The sequence below is a fragment of the Micromesistius poutassou genome (genome assembly GCF_964030765.1).
Source record: "Micromesistius poutassou genome assembly, chromosome: 16".
NCBI classification, from domain to species: Eukaryota; Metazoa; Chordata; class Actinopteri; order Gadiformes; family Gadidae; genus Micromesistius; species Micromesistius poutassou.
Genome location: NC_140286.1, coordinates 18,952,979 through 18,969,263, shown reverse-complemented (window position 1 = coordinate 18,969,263; position 16,285 = coordinate 18,952,979).

The following is a 16,285-nucleotide window of genomic DNA, read 5'->3' as shown; positions in this document are numbered from 1 at the left end:
GCGCGCCGGGACACCATAGCGATAAAACCACTCTCTCACCAATACCTCAGCCACAGTAGAAGCCTTCTGGTCTCGGGTTGGCACCGCCTGGGTGAACTTTGAAAACACATCTGTCATCACCATGACGGATTCCTTCCCATCCTGGGCTGGTTCCAGCAGAGTGAAGTCAATGGCGAGGACCTGGTTAGGCTCTGCGGCTAGTAGATGACCCATGGGAGCCCGGGCCTGGGGCTGTGTGCACTTTGCCAGGTTACAGCGCTCACACCGTTTACACCAGTCCCTGATGTCTCGATCCATCTGTGGCCAGTAACACCGCTGCCTCACCAGTTCTGAAGTCCGCTCGATGCCCTGGTGCCCATGGTTCTGATGAAGCTGTTGAAGAACCTCCTCTTTCAGACACTCAGGCAGGAGGAGTTGGACGACTTCTTCCCCACCATCAGAGCGGAGGAGTCGACGATACAGCAAGCCATCCCTCTGCAGAATACGGTCCCACTGCCGTATCAGACCACGCACATGAAGGCTCAGATGCTCCTTTTCTGCCAGGCCAGGCATCCGTCCATCAAGCCAGAAGTGGCGGAAGGCTCCAATAGCTGCGTCGCCTTCTTGGAGTGCCTGGAGATCAGCTGGAGACCGTGATGGAAGGGCAAGGACAGCTGCCTGAACAGCCATGTGCTGATGCTCTCCAGCAGCCCCCTGAACACCCAGTGGTACAGCGGTGCCCGGCAGGCTCTGCTCCAGAATCTGGGCCCCAGTAGCTGTCTGTCTGGAGAGGGCGTCCGCATTCTTATTGATGCGGCCGGGCCGATACCGGACACTGTATTCGAATGCTGATAGCTCAGCCACCCAACGCTGCTCCGTGGCGCCCAGCTTGGCTGTCTCCAGGTGACTCAGGGGGTTATTATCAGTCCACACAACACACGGGTGACCCCACAAATACTCCTTGAACTTCTCAACCATCGCCCATTTCATGGCGAGGAACTCCAGTTTCATGGAACTATAGTTCTTCTCCGCTGGGTGCAGGCTACGGCTGGCGTAGGCAACTGGCCTCACTTTCCCTTCCTGCTCCTGGGACAGAACAGCTCCCAACCCACTGTGGCTGGCGTCAACTTCTAAAATGAAAGGCAGGGAGAAGTTAGCAAAAGCCAAGGTTGGTGCACTTACTAGGCGAGCCTTTAATGCCGTGAAGCTCCTCTCGCAGTCTGCCGACCATGCATTCACAACCAGCGTGCTCCGTCCTCTCTGTGTCCTACTCCCAGCCCACTCAGCGACCTGCCTGTACAGTGGAGCAGCCAGCTTGGCGAAGCCTTCAACGAACCGTCGATAGTAGCTTGCAAACCCAAGGAACGACCTCAGCTCTGTGACAGTGGTGGGGCGTGGCCAATCAGCCACCGCAGAGACCTTACTGGGGTCTGTAGACACACCCTCTTGAGAGATGACGTGGCCCAGGAACTGCACCTCCTTCTGGAAGAACATGCACTTCTCCAGTTTCACTTTGAGTCCTTCCTGCTCGAGGCGGCTCAACACCACGTCCATTCGGCTCAGATGCTCCTCTACAGAGGAAGAAAAGACAATTATATCATCCAGATACAACAGAAGAGTCTGGCAGTGCTGCGCACCAAACATTCGCTCCATGAGGCGTTGGAATGTCCCAGGGGCATTACACAATCCAAATGGCATCCGATTAAATTCAAATAAACCAAATGGTGTGCAAAATGCAGTCTTTAACTTGTCTTTTTCTGTCACAGGTACCTGATTGTACCCACTTGCGAGATCCATTGTAGAAAACCACCGAGCTCCAGACAGCGCATCAAGGGACTCCTCGATGCGGGGAAGGGGAAAGGCATCTTTTCTTGTCTTCTTATTAAGCTGGCGATAATCAACACAGAGCCGCAGGCTGCCATCTTTCTTCTTCACCAAGACGATGGGTGAGGCATAGGGACTACTACTCTCTCTAATTACCTGGGTATCTAGCAGCTGGTGTATGTGTGACTTTACTGCCTCATACTCAGAAGGAGGGATACGTCTGTACCGCTGCCGCACAGGTGTATCGTCTAAAAGGGGAATGTCATGTGATATCAGTGTGGTACAACCAAGGTCACCCTCAAACGCAGAAAACACTGACTCGTGTTTCAATAACAATGCTCTAACCTTGCACTGCTCTGCTTCACGGAGTACGGATAGATCAAGGTCCCTGATCACCTTCTGAACTGAGCTGACCCCTGCAGTCTGAGACATTATGGTTGCAGTAACATGCTCTTCCTTTCCTGGTACCTCACAGAGCCCTGGAGGAAGACTCACCACCTCTGCTGAAGACAACAGGCCTATGGGACAGCGGGGCCTAAGATTAACTGCAGATACTCCTACATTAACTACTGGTATGTAGGCGGTGCCTCGGACAACCCGTACCAAGGCAGAAGACACCAACAGGCCAGCTGGCAGATCATACCCCGAGCTCAAAGGTTCTACCAAAATGGAACTAGAGGTATCAAACGCTGAACAAGTGGCAGCTACAATCTTAGTGGAGCCTCCAGGTATACGAACACGCCTTCTACTCCTCAACGTAGCTAAACAGGGGCTCGAAGGAGAAGGCTGGACCTCTGCCTGCTGACAAAACTGAAAGGCGGGCAGCCAGGGCCCGGATGGCTCCACCACCGCAGAGAGGTCAAACGACTGAGGGCCACACTGGCGGATGAGCCCCTGGTAGCATGCTTTTATAATGTTCATGCCTAGGATGCCTGGAACTTCAGGGGGGGTTACTCGCTCAGGTGGGTCTTTAACGACCAACACACCACGTCTGGGGATTATGCAGCCAAGCACCTCAACATCTGGCTCCAAATAACCCAGATAGGGGATTTCCAACCCATTGGCAGCTCGGAGCTCTAACCAGTGACAGGACTTTAACTTACCCTGAAAGTTCTGTTTGAAGAAGCTCTCTGAGATGGTGGAAACCATGGACCCTGTATCGAGAATACATTTAACCTTCACACCGGCCAACTTAATGACTACCTGAGGAGAGGGGGCAATCAGGCGTTCCTTTAGCGCTGCATCAACTACACCACTGCCTGAGCCTTGCGTGTCCCCACCTAATGTCTGGCTCTGCACATTAGGGGGAGCTAGTTTTCCATCTGTGGGGGGCTGGAGGATGCTACCTGGGGGGCGCTGACAGTGGAGGAGGGGCGAGGGCGGGAGCGTTCGTTCTCACAGTCGCTAGCATAATGGCCCGGACGCTGACATCGTCGGCAGATAATGTTTGGCCGGCTATGCTGGGAAGCTGGGGGTTTCTGCATAGCTGCTAACGTCTGGGTAATCTGGTTTAGCTGTTCCTGCTGCTTGTGTACTAAGGCTGTTAAAGCGGCCAGTTGTGAAGAAGTGGAGCTATCTGGCGAACCGTCACGTCGAGGCTGCAGGCTGGTGGTCTGTGTAGTACAAAAAGCAGACATAGTATTACCCCTACCAGCTGGTCCTCCCTCCCGTTCCCACCTAATAGCTTCTGCCCGAACATCAAGCAAGGTCAGGTCAGTATTACGACGAACCAGTCTCTTTAACTCAAAGAAGGTCAGAGTTATTTACATGTTCTACAAAATGGTCACGTAACAACAGGTCTGAATTTGAAACTCTAGCTGGAGAGCTTGCAACCACTTTTTCCATTAAACAGTACAATACATGAGAAAATTCTTGGAGTGATTCGCCTTCCAACTGTTTCCTAGAGAAAAAGTCTTGCTGTAATGTAATATATGACTTAGGGCACCCATACATTTCTTTCAGAATCTCAAACACACGGTCAGGATCTTCTCGCTCAGCACGGGGCCTGTATTTTATTTCATCTCGAGCTTCACCCTCTAAATGATCATATATGAAACATGCTTGGTCATTGTGTTTCAAATGTCTAGCCCTCATGCTGACTTTAACTTCTTCGATCCACTCATCGATACCAATACCGTGGCTGCCTCTGAAGACAGGACATCGTCTCTCTCGTGGGAGATACACCACACGCTCAGGTGCGGCAGAGTCCACCAACAGTCCACTTGAACTGGAGCCCGCCTGGGCCGCATCCCGATCCCGTCGTAGGCGGTCATTTTCGGCCTGGAGCTGCTCCATCCGACCCTGGAGGGCCTGGAGGTCCAGCGGTTCCTGCGACATCCTGGAGAACCTCGGCTGTCAGGCCTGGAGGGCGGTCCGCAGCCCAAGCCACTGCCTTGCCTCCAAACAAAAGAAAAAACAAACTTTGCCTGCTAAACCACTAAAGCTTGCTCTGCTTCGCTTAAAATAAAGTTGTGACAATAAAACTACACCGTGCCTGATTGTGATTATCCTGCCGACAACGCCAAAATGTGGCGGGGGCAATAAACAAAAGGATGATCTAGGGAGTTACACCAACAACGCCACCTTAGGACTTGCACCTAAAGAATTTACTCTTTTTCAAACTTTACTTTCTCAGAGCACAGGTCGGTACACAAATGAATACAGGCACGGTTTATAGAAAGTTTAACAAGTTTTATTTAGTCACAAATGGGAACACTAATTTATTTAAGTTACTTATCTACTGTAAAAACAATTATAGTTATTTTTATTTCCAAAGAGCACAATATTAATCTGTACCACAGACTCAACTTAAGTTGAGACTGAGGAAATAACTAAGCTGAGGTCCTGCACGGCAAACAAAAAAAAGAAACCAAACAAAATATCAAACAAACTCAAATCAACACAAAAGAAAACAAAACCCATAATGCTACATGCATAACCTTTGCAGGTCCTCAAAGCTGTGCTACTTCCCACCCCCCCCACTAAGGAGTCGCGGTCAGTCAGTCTTGAACTACTTTAAAACGAGCGTCTAACTGACGAGAGCAGAGCAACTAGGAGCAAGGCAACAAAAAGAAACAAAACGTGGAGATAAAGGCAAGAGGCAAGGCAGGGCAACAACAGCAACCTAACGCCAGGCAGGCTGCATGGTGGGCTGTAGCCTGCACCCATAAATAATGAAGCCGTCAGAAGATAGCGGCGGCAGCGGTGGCTAACCGGAAGGGGACACACACACACACCATCACAGCATACACGCCAACCTGGAGAGCGAACACATGGCACTCACTTGGCAGAGGAGAGAGAGAGACTGAACAACCACGGGACTATATGAACAGGTCTGCATTAGCAGCCCATGACGCGGCTGCACTACAGGTGCCGGTAAGGGGCGTGACACACACCTGCTGCAATCGCCAGACCTGCTACAACGTAACTAAAAGACACAGAAGGGAAATACAATATATACATTTATACAGCCAATAACCACCCGGTTACACGTGCAAAATGCTTTTCAGAGCGAGAAAAGCATGTTTTGACCCACAATGTGTTTTTGACCCTAACACGTGAATTATGCTCAAAACCAACGCTCTCCACTTCCAAATGGTGCGCGATGGCATAAATAACCCTATTTAAGCTCAGTTACACGTTTGCATTGAGTTATTCACTTTTCCAATTTTTATGCGTGCAAAATGCTTTTCAAAGCGAGAGAATCACTTTTTGACCAAAAATGTGTTTTTGACCCTGACACGTGAATTGTGCTCAAAACCAATGCTCTCCACTTCCAAATGGTGCGCGATGGCATAAATAACCCTATTTAAGCTCAGTTACACGTTTGCATTGAGTTATTCACTTTTCCAATTTTTATGCGTGCAAAATGCTTTTCAAAGCGAGAGAATCACTTTTTGACCAAAAATGTGTTTTTGACCCTGACACGTGAATTGTGCTCAAAACCAATGCTCTCCACTTCCAAATGGTGCGCAATGGCATTAATAACCCTATTTAAAATCAGTTACACGTTTGCATTGAAAGTGACTGAGTTATTCACTTTTCCAGTTTTCATGCGTGCAAAATGCTTTTCAGAGCGAGAAAAGCATGTTTTGACCCACAATGTGTTTTTGACCCTAACACGTGAATTATGCTCAAAACCAACGCTCTCCACTTCCAAATGGTGCGCGATGGCATAAATAACCCTATTTAAGCTCAGTTACACGTTTGCATTGAAAGTAGTTGAAATTGTTTTGAAGCATGAATAGTAGTTGAAGCATGTTTTGACCCACAATGTGTTTTTGACCCTAACACGTGAATTATGCTCAAAACTAATGCTCTCCACTTCCAAATGGTGCGCGATGGCATAAATAACCTTATTTAAGCTCAGTTACACGTTTGCATTGAAAGGGACTGAGTTATCAACTTTTCCAGTTTTCATGCGTGCAAAATGCTTTTCAGAGCGAGAAAAGCATGTTTTGACCCACAATGTGTTTTTGACCCTAACACGTGAATTATGCTCAAAACCAACGCTCTCCACTTCCAAATGGTGCGCGATGGCATAAATAACCCTATTTAAGCTCAGTTACACGTTTGCATTGAAAGTGACTGAGTTATTCACTTTTCCAGTTTTTATGCGTGCAAAATGCTTTTCAGAGTGAGAAAAGCATGTTTTGACCCACAATGTGTTTTTGACCCTAACACGTGAATTATGCTCAAAACTAATGCTCTCCACTTCCAAATGGTGCGCGATGGCATAAATAACCCTATTTAAGCTCAGTTACACGTTTGCATTGAAAGGGACTGAGTTATCAACTTTTCCAGTTTTCATGCGTGCAAAATGCTTTTCAGAGCGAAAAAAGCATGTTTTGACCCACAATGTGTTTTTGACCCTAACACGTGAATTATGCTCAAAACCAACGCTCTCCACTTCCAAATGGTGCGCAATGGCATAAATAACCCTATTTAAGCTCAGTTACACGTTTGCATTGAAAGTGACTGAGTTATTCACTTTTCCAGTTTTTATGCGTGCAAAATGCTTTTCAGAGCGAGAAAAGCATGTTTTGACCCACAATGTGTTTTTGACCCTAACACGTGAATTATGCTCAAAACTAATGCTCTCCACTTCCAAATGGTGCGCGATGGCATAAATAACCTTATTTAAGCTCAGTTACACGTTTGCATTGAAAGGGACTGAGTTATCAACTTTTCCAGTTTTCATGCGTGCAAAATGCTTTTCAGAGCGAGAAAAGCATGTTTTGACCCACAATGTGTTTTTGACCCTAACACGTGAATTATGCTCAAAACCAACGCTCTCCACTTCCAAATGGTGCGCGATGGCATAAATAACCCTATTTAAGCTCAGTTACACGTTTGCATTGAGCTATTCACTTTTCCAATTTTTATGCGTGCAAAATGCTTTTCAAAGCGAGAGAATCACTTTTTGACCAAAAATGTGTTTTTGACCCTGACACGTGAATTGTGCTCAAAACCAATGCTCTCCACTTCCAAATGGTGCGCAATGGCATAAATAACCCTATTTAAGCTCAGTTACACGTTTGCATTGAAAGGGACTGAGTTATCAACTTTTCCAGTTTTCATGCGTGCAAAATGCTTTTCAGAGCGAGAAAAGTATGTTTTGACCCACAATGTGTTTTTGACCCTAACACGTGAATTATGCTCAAAACCAACGCTCTCCACTTCCAAATGGTGCGCAATGGCATAAATAACCCTATTTAAGCTCAGTTACACGTTTGCATTGAAAGTGACTGAGTTATTCACTTTTCCAGTTTTTATGCGTGCAAAATGCTTTTCAGAGCGAGAAAAGCATGTTTTGACCCACAATGTGTTTTTGACCCTAACACGTGAATTATGCTCAAAACTAATGCTCTCCACTTCCAAATGGTGCGCGATGGCATAAATAACCCTATTTAAGCTCAGTTACACGTTTGCATTGAAAGGGACTGAGTTATCAACTTTTCCAGTTTTCATGCGTGCAAAATGCTTTTCAGAGCGAGAAAAGCATGTTTTGACCCACAATGTGTTTTTGACCCTAACACGTGAATTATGCTCAAAACCAACGCTCTCCACTTCCAAATGGTGCGCGATGGCATAAATAACCTTATTTAAGCTCAGTTACACGTTTGCATTGAGTTATTCACTTTTCCAATTTTTATGCGTGCAAAATGCTTTTCAGAGCGAGAGAATCACTTTTTGACCAAAAATGTGTTTTTGACCCTGACACGTGAATTGTGCTCAAAACCAATGCTCTCCACTTCCAAATGGTGCGCAATGGCATAAATAACCATATTTAAGCTCAGTTACACGTTTGCATTGAAAGTGACTGAGTTATTCACTTTTCCAGTTTTTATGCGTGCAAAATGCTTTTCAGAGCGAGAAAAGCATGTTTTGACCCACAATGTGTTTTTGACCCTAACACGTGAATTATGCTCAAAACTAATGCTCTCCACTTCCAAATGGTGCGCGATGGCATAAATAACCCTATTTAAGCTCAGTTACACGTTTGCATTGAAAGGGACTGAGTTATCAACTTTTCCAGTTTTCATGCGTGCAAAATGCTTTTCAGAGCGAGAAAAGCATGTTTTGACCCACAATGTGTTTTTGACCCTAACACGTGAATTATGCTCAAAACCAACGCTCTCCACTTCCAAATGGTGCGCAATGGCATAAATAACCCTATTTAAGCTCAGTTACACGTTTGCATTGAAAGTGACTGAGTTATTCACTTTTCCAGTTTTTATGCGTGCAAAATGCTTTTCAGAGCGAGAAAAGCATGTTTTGACCCACAATGTGTTTTTGACCCTAACACGTGAATTATGCTCAAAACTAATGCTCTCCACTTCCAAATGGTGCGCGATGGCATAAATAACCTTATTTAAGCTCAGTTACACGTTTGCATTGAAAGGGACTGAGTTATCAACTTTTCCAGTTTTCATGCGTGCAAAATGCTTTTCAGAGCGAGAAAAGCATGTTTTGACCCACAATGTGTTTTTGACCCTAACACGTGAATTATGCTCAAAACCAACGCTCTCCACTTCCAAATGGTGCGCGATGGCATAAATAACCCTATTTAAGCTCAGTTACACGTTTGCATTGAGTTATTCACTTTTCCAATTTTTATGCGTGCAAAATGCTTTTCAAAGCGAGAGAATCACTTTTTGACCAAAAATGTGTTTTTGACCCTGACACGTGAATTGTGCTCAAAACCAATGCTCTCCACTTCCAAATGGTGCGCAATGGCATACATAACCCTATTTAAGCTCAGTTACACGTTTGCATTGAAAGTGACTGAGTTATTCACTTTTCCAGTTTTTATGCGTGCAAAATGCTTTTCAGAGCGAGAAAAGCATGTTTTGACCCACAATGTGTTTTTGACCCTAACACGTGAATTATGCTCAAAACCAACGCTCTCCACTTCCAAATGGTGCGCAATGGCATAAATAACCCTATTTAAGCTCAGTTACACGTTTGCATTGAAAGTGACTGAGTTATTCACTTTTCCAGTTTTTATGCGTGCAAAATGCTTTTCAGAGCGAGAAAAGCATGTTTTGACCCACAATGTGTTTTTGACCCTAACACGTGAATTATGCTCAAAACTAATGCTCTCCACTTCCAAATGGTGCGCGATGGCATAAATAACCCTATTTAAGCTCAGTTACACGTTTGCATTGAAAGGGACTGAGTTATCAACTTTTCCAGTTTTCATGCGTGCAAAATGCTTTTCAGAGCGAGAAAAGCATGTTTTGACCCACAATGTGTTTTTGACCCTAACACGTGAATTATGCTCAAAACCAACGCTCTCCACTTCCAAATGGTGCGCGATGGCATAAATAACCTTATTTAAGCTCAGTTACACGTTTGCATTGAGTTATTCACTTTTCCAATTTTTATGCGTGCAAAATGCTTTTCAGAGCGAGAGAATCACTTTTTGACCAAAAATGTGTTTTTGACCCTGACACGTGAATTGTGCTCAAAACCAATGCTCTCCACTTCCAAATGGTGCGCAATGGCATAAATAACCCTATTTAAGCTCAGTTACACGTTTGCATTGAAAGTGACTGAGTTATTCACTTTTCCAGTTTTTATGCGTGCAAAATGCTTTTCAGAGCGAGAAAAGCATGTTTTGACCCACAATGTGTTTTTGACCCTAACACGTGAATTATGCTCAAAACTAATGCTCTCCACTTCCAAATGGTGCGCGATGGCATAAATAACCCTATTTAAGCTCAGTTACACGTTTGCATTGAAAGGGACTGAGTTATCAACTTTTCCAGTTTTCATGCGTGCAAAATGCTTTTCAGAGCGAGAAAAGCATGTTTTGACCCACAATGTGTTTTTGACCCTAACACGTGAATTATGCTCAAAACTAATGCTCTCCACTTCCAAATGGTGCGCGATGGCATAAATAACCCTATTTAAGCTCAGTTACACGTTTGCATTGAAAGGGACTGAGTTATCAACTTTTCCAGTTTTCATGCGTGCAAAATGCTTTTCAGAGCGAGAAAAGCATGTTTTGACCCACAATGTGTTCTTGACCCTAACACGTGAATTATGCTCAAAACCAACGCTCTCCACTTCCAAATGGTGCGCGATGGCATAAATAACCCTATTTAAGCTCAGTTACACGTTTGCATTGAAAGTGACTGAGTTATTCACTTTTCCAGTTTTTATGCGTGCAAAATGCTTTTCAGAGCGAGAAAAGCATGTTTTGACCCACAATGTGTTTATGACCCTAACACGTGAATTATGCTCAAAACTAATGCTCTCCACTTCCAAATGGTGCGCGATGGCATAAATAACCCTATTTAAGCTCAGTTACACGTTTGCATTGAAAGTGACTGATTTATTCACTTTTCCAGTTTTTATGCGTGCAAAATGCTTTTCAGAGCGAGAGAATCACTTTTTGTCCAAAAATGTGTTTTTGACCCTGACACGTGAATTGTGCTCAAAACTAATGCTCTCCACTTCCAAATGGTGCGCGATGGCATAAATAACCCTATTTAAGCTCAGTTACACGTTTGCATTGAAAGGGACTGAGTTATCAACTTTTCCAGTTTTTATGCGTGCAAAATGCTTTTCAGAGCGAGAAAAGCATGTTTTGACCCACAATGTGTTTTTGACCCTGACACGTGAATTGTGCTCAAAACCAATGCTCTCCACTTCCAAATGGTGCGCAATGGCATTAATAACCCTATTTAAAATCAGTTACACGTTTGCATTGAAAGTGACTGAGTTATCAACTTTTCCAGTTTTCATGCGTGCAAAATGCTTTTCAGAGCGAGAAAAGCATGTTTTGACCCACAATGTGTTTTTGACCCTAACACGTGAATTATGCTCAAAACTAATGCTCTCCACTTCCAAATGGTGCGCGATGGCATAAATAACCCTATTTAAGCTCAGTTACACGTTTGCATTGAAAGGGACTGAGTTATCAACTTTTCCAGTTTTCATGCGTGAAAAATGCTTTTCAGAGCGAGAAAAGCATGTTTTGACCCACAATGTGTTCTTGACCCTAACACGTGAATTATGCTCAAAACCAACGCTCTCCACTTCCAAATGGTGCGCGATGGCATAAATAACCCTATTTAAGCTCAGTTACACGTTTGCATTGAAAGTGACTGAGTTATTCACTTTTCCAGTTTTTATGCGTGCAAAATGCTTTTCAGAGCGAGAAAAGCATGTTTTGACCCACAATGTGTTTATGACCCTAACACGTGAATTATGCTCAAAACTAATGCTCTCCACTTCCAAATGGTGCGCGATGGCATAAATAACCCTATTTAAGCTCAGTTACACGTTTGCATTGAAAGTGACTGATTTATTCACTTTTCCAGTTTTTATGCGTGCAAAATGCTTTTCAGAGCGAGAGAATCACTTTTTGTCCAAAAATGTGTTTTTGACCCTGACACGTGAATTGTGCTCAAAACTAATGCTCTCCACTTCCAAATGGTGCGTGATGGCATAAATAACCCTATTTAAGCTCAGTTACACGTTTGCATTGAAAGGGACTGAGTTATCAACTTTTCCAGTTTTTATGCGTGCAAAATGCTTTTCAGAGCGAGAAAAGCATGTTTTGACCCACAATGTGTTTTTGACCCTGACACGTGAATTGTGCTCAAAACCAATGCTCTCCACTTCCAAATGGTGCGCAATGGCATTAATAACCCTATTTAAAATCAGTTACACGTTTGCATTGAAAGTGACTGAGTTATTCACTTTTCCAGTTTTTATGCGTGCAAAATGCTTTTCAGAGCGAGAAAAGCATGTTTTGACCCACAATGTGTTTTTGACCCTAACACGTGAATTATGCTCAAAACTAATGCTCTCCACTTCGAAATGGTGCGCGATGGCATAAATAACCCTATTTAAGCTCAGTTACACGTTTGCATTGAAAGTGACTGAGTTATCAACTTTTCCAGTTTTCATGCGTGCAAAATGCTTTTCAGAGCGAGAGAAGCATGTTTTGACCCACAATGTGTTTTTGACCCTAACACGTGAATTATGCTCAAAACCAACGCTCTCCACTTCCAAATGGTGCGCAATGGCATAAATAACCCTATTAAAGCTCAGTTACACGTTTGCATTGAGTTATTCACTTTTCCAATTTTTATGCGTGCAAAATGCTTTTCAGAGCGAGAGAATCACTTTTTGACCAAAAATGTGTTTTTGACCCTGACACGTGAATTGTGCTCAAAACCCAATGCTCTCCACTTCCAAATGGTGCGCAATGGCATAAATAACCCTATTTAAGCTCAGTTACACGTTTGCATTTAAAGTGACTGAGTTATTCACTTTTCCAGTTTTTATGCGTGCAAAATGCTTTTCAGAGCGAGAGAAACATGTTTTGACCCACAATGTGTTTTTGACCCTGACACGTGAATTGTGCTCAAAACCAACGCTCTCCACTTCCAAATGGTGCGCGATGGCATAAATAACCTTATTTAAGCTCAGTTACACGTTTGCATTGAGTTATTCACTTTTCCAATTTTTATGCGTGCAAAATGCTTTTCAGAGCGAGAGAATCACTTTTTGACCAAAAATGTGTTTTTGACCCTGACACGTGAATTGTGCTCAAAACCAATGCTCTCCACTTCCAAATGGTGCGCAATGGCATAAATAACCCTATTTAACCTCAGTTACACGTTTGCATTGAAAGTGACTGAGTTATTCACTTTTCCAGTTTTTATGCGTGCAAAATGCTTTTCAGAGCGAGAAAAGCATGTTTTGACCCACAATGTGTTTATGACCCTAACACGTGAATTATGCTCAAAACTAATGCTCTCCACTTCCAAATGGTGCGCGATGGCATAAATAACCCTATTTAAGCTCAGTTACACGTTTGCATTGAAAGTGACTGATTTATTCACTTTTCCAGTTTTTATGCGTGCAAAATGCTTTTCAGAGCGAGAGAATCACTTTTTGTCCAAAAATGTGTTTTTGACCCTGACACGTGAATTGTGCTCAAAACTAATGCTCTCCACTTCCAAATGGTGCGCGATGGCATAAATAACCCTATTAAGCTCAGTTACACGTTTGCATTGAAAGGGACTGAGTTATCAACTTTTCCAGTTTTTATGCGTGCAAAATGCTTTTCAGAGCGAGAAAAGCATGTTTTGACCCACAATGTGTTTTTGACCCTGACACGTGAATTGTGCTCAAAACCAATGCTCTCCACTCCCAAATGGTGCGCAATGGCATTAATAACCCTATTTAAAATCAGTTACACGTTTGCATTGAAAGTGACTGAGTTATTCACTTTTCCAGTTTTTATGCGTGCAAAATGCTTTTCAGAGCGAGAAAAGCATGTTTTGACCCACAATGTGTTTTTGACCCTAACACGTGAATTATGCTCAAAACTAATGCTCTCCACTTCCAAATGGTGCGCGATGGCATAAATAACCTTATTTAAGCTCAGTTACAGGTTTGCATTGAAAGGGACTGAGTTATCAACTTTTCCAGTTTTCATGCGTGCAAAATGCTTTTCAGAGCGAGAAAAGCATGTTTTGACCCACAATGTGTTTTTGACCCTGACACGTGAATTGTGCTCAAAACCAATGCTCTCCACTCCCAAATGGTGCGCAATGGCATTAATAACCCTATTTAAAATCAGTTACACGTTTGCATTGAAAGTGACTGAGTTATTCACTTTTCCAGTTTTTATGCGTGCAAAATGCTTTTCAGAGCGAGAAAAGCATGTTTTGACCCACAATGTGTTTTTGACCCTAACACGTGAATTATGCTCAAAACTAATGCTCTCCACTTCCAAATGGTGCGCGATGGCATAAATAACCCTATTTAAGCTCAGTTACACGTTTGCATTGAAAGTGACTGAGTTATCAACTTTTCCAGTTTTCATGCGTGCAAAATGCTTTTCAGAGCGAGAAAAGCATGTTTTGACCCACAATGTGTTTTTGACCCTAACACGTGAATTATGCTCAAAACCAACGCTCTCCACTTCCAAATGGTGCGCGATGGCATAAATAACCCTATTTAAGCTCAGTTACACGTTTGCATTGAGTTATTCACTTTTCCAATTTTTATGCGTGCAAAATGCTTTTCAGAGCGAGAGAATCACTTTTTGAACAAAAATGTGTTTTTGACCCTGACACGTGAATTGTGCTCAAAACCAATGCTCTCCACTTCCAAATGGTGCGCAATGGCATAAATAACCCTATTTAAGCTCAGTTACACGTTTGCATTGAAAGTGACTGAGTTATTCACTTTTCCAGTTTTTATGCGTACAAAATGCTTTTCAGAGCGAGAAAAGCATGTTTTGACCCACAATGTGTTTTTGACCCTGACACGTGAATTGTGCTCAAAACCAATGCTCTCCACTTCCAAATGGTGCGCAATGGCATTAATAACCCTATTTAAAATCAGTTACACGTTTGCATTGAAAGTGACTGAGTTATTCACTTTTCCAGTTTTTATGCGTGCAAAATGCTTTTCAGAGCGAGAGAATCACTTTTTGACCAAAAATGTGTTTTTGACCCTGACACGTGAATTGTGGTCAAAACCAATGCTCTCCACTTCCAAATGGTGCGCAATGGCATTAATAACCCTATTTAAAATCAGTTACACGTTTGCATTGAAAGTGACTGAGTTATTCACTTTTCCAGTTTTTATGCGTGCAAAATGCTTTTCAGAGCGAGAAAAGCATGTTTTGACCCACAATGTGTTTTTGACCCTGACACGTGAATTGTGCTCAAAACCAATGCTCTCCACTTCCAAATGGTGCGCAATGGCATTAATAACCCTATTTAAAATCAGTTACACGTTTGCATTGAAAGTGACTGAGTTATTCACTTTTCCAGTTTTTATGCGTGCAAAATGCTTTTCAGAGCGAGAGAATCACTTTTTGACCAAAAATGTGTTTTTGACCCTGACACGTGAATTGTGCTCAAAACCAATGCTCTCCACGTCCAAATGGTGCGCAATGGCATTAATAACCCTATTTAAAATCAGTTACACGTTTGCATTGAAAGTGACTGAGTTATTCACTTTTCCAGTTTTTATGCGTGCAAAATGCTTTTCAGAGCGAGAAAAGCATGTTTTGACCCACAATGTGTTTTTGACCCTGACACGTGAATTGTGCTCAAAACCAATGCTCTCCACTTCCAAATGGTGCGCAATGGCATTAATAACCCTATTTAAAATCAGTTACACGTTTGCATTGAAAGTGACTGAGTTATTCACTTTTCCAGTTTTTATGCGTGCAAAATGCTTTTCAGAGCGAGAGAATCACTTTTTGACCAAAAATGTGTTTTTGACCCTGACACGTGAATTGTGCTCAAAACCAATGCTCTCCACGTCCAAATGGTGCGCAATGGCATTAATAACCCTATTTAAAATCAGTTACACGTTTGCATTGAAAGTGACTGAGTTATTCACTTTTCCAGTTTTTATGCGTGCAAAATGCTTTTCAGAGCGAGAAAAGCATGTTTTGACCCACAATGTGTTTTTGACCCTGACACGTGAATTGTGCTCAAAACCAATGCTCTCCACTTCCAAATGGTGCGCAATGGCATTAATAACCCTATTTAAAATCAGTTACACGTTTGCATTGAAAGTGACTGAGTTATTCACTTTTCCAGTTTTTATGCGTGCAAAATGCTTTTCAGAGCGAGAGAATCACTTTTTGACCAAAAATGTGTTTTTGACCCTGACACGTGAATTGTGCTCAAAACCAATGCTCTCCACTTCCAAATGGTGCGCAATGGCATTAATAACCCTATTTAAAATCAGTTACACGTTTGCATTGAAAGTGACTGAGTTATTCACTTTTCCAGTTTTTATGCGTGCAAAATGCTTTTCAGAGCGAGAAAAGCATGTTTTGACCCACAATGTGTTTTTGACCCTAACACGTGAATTATGCTCAAAACTAATGCTCTCCACTTCCAAATGGTGCGCGATGGCATAAATAACCCTATTTAAGCTCAGTTACACGTTTGCATTGAAAGTGACTGAGTTATCAACTTTTCCA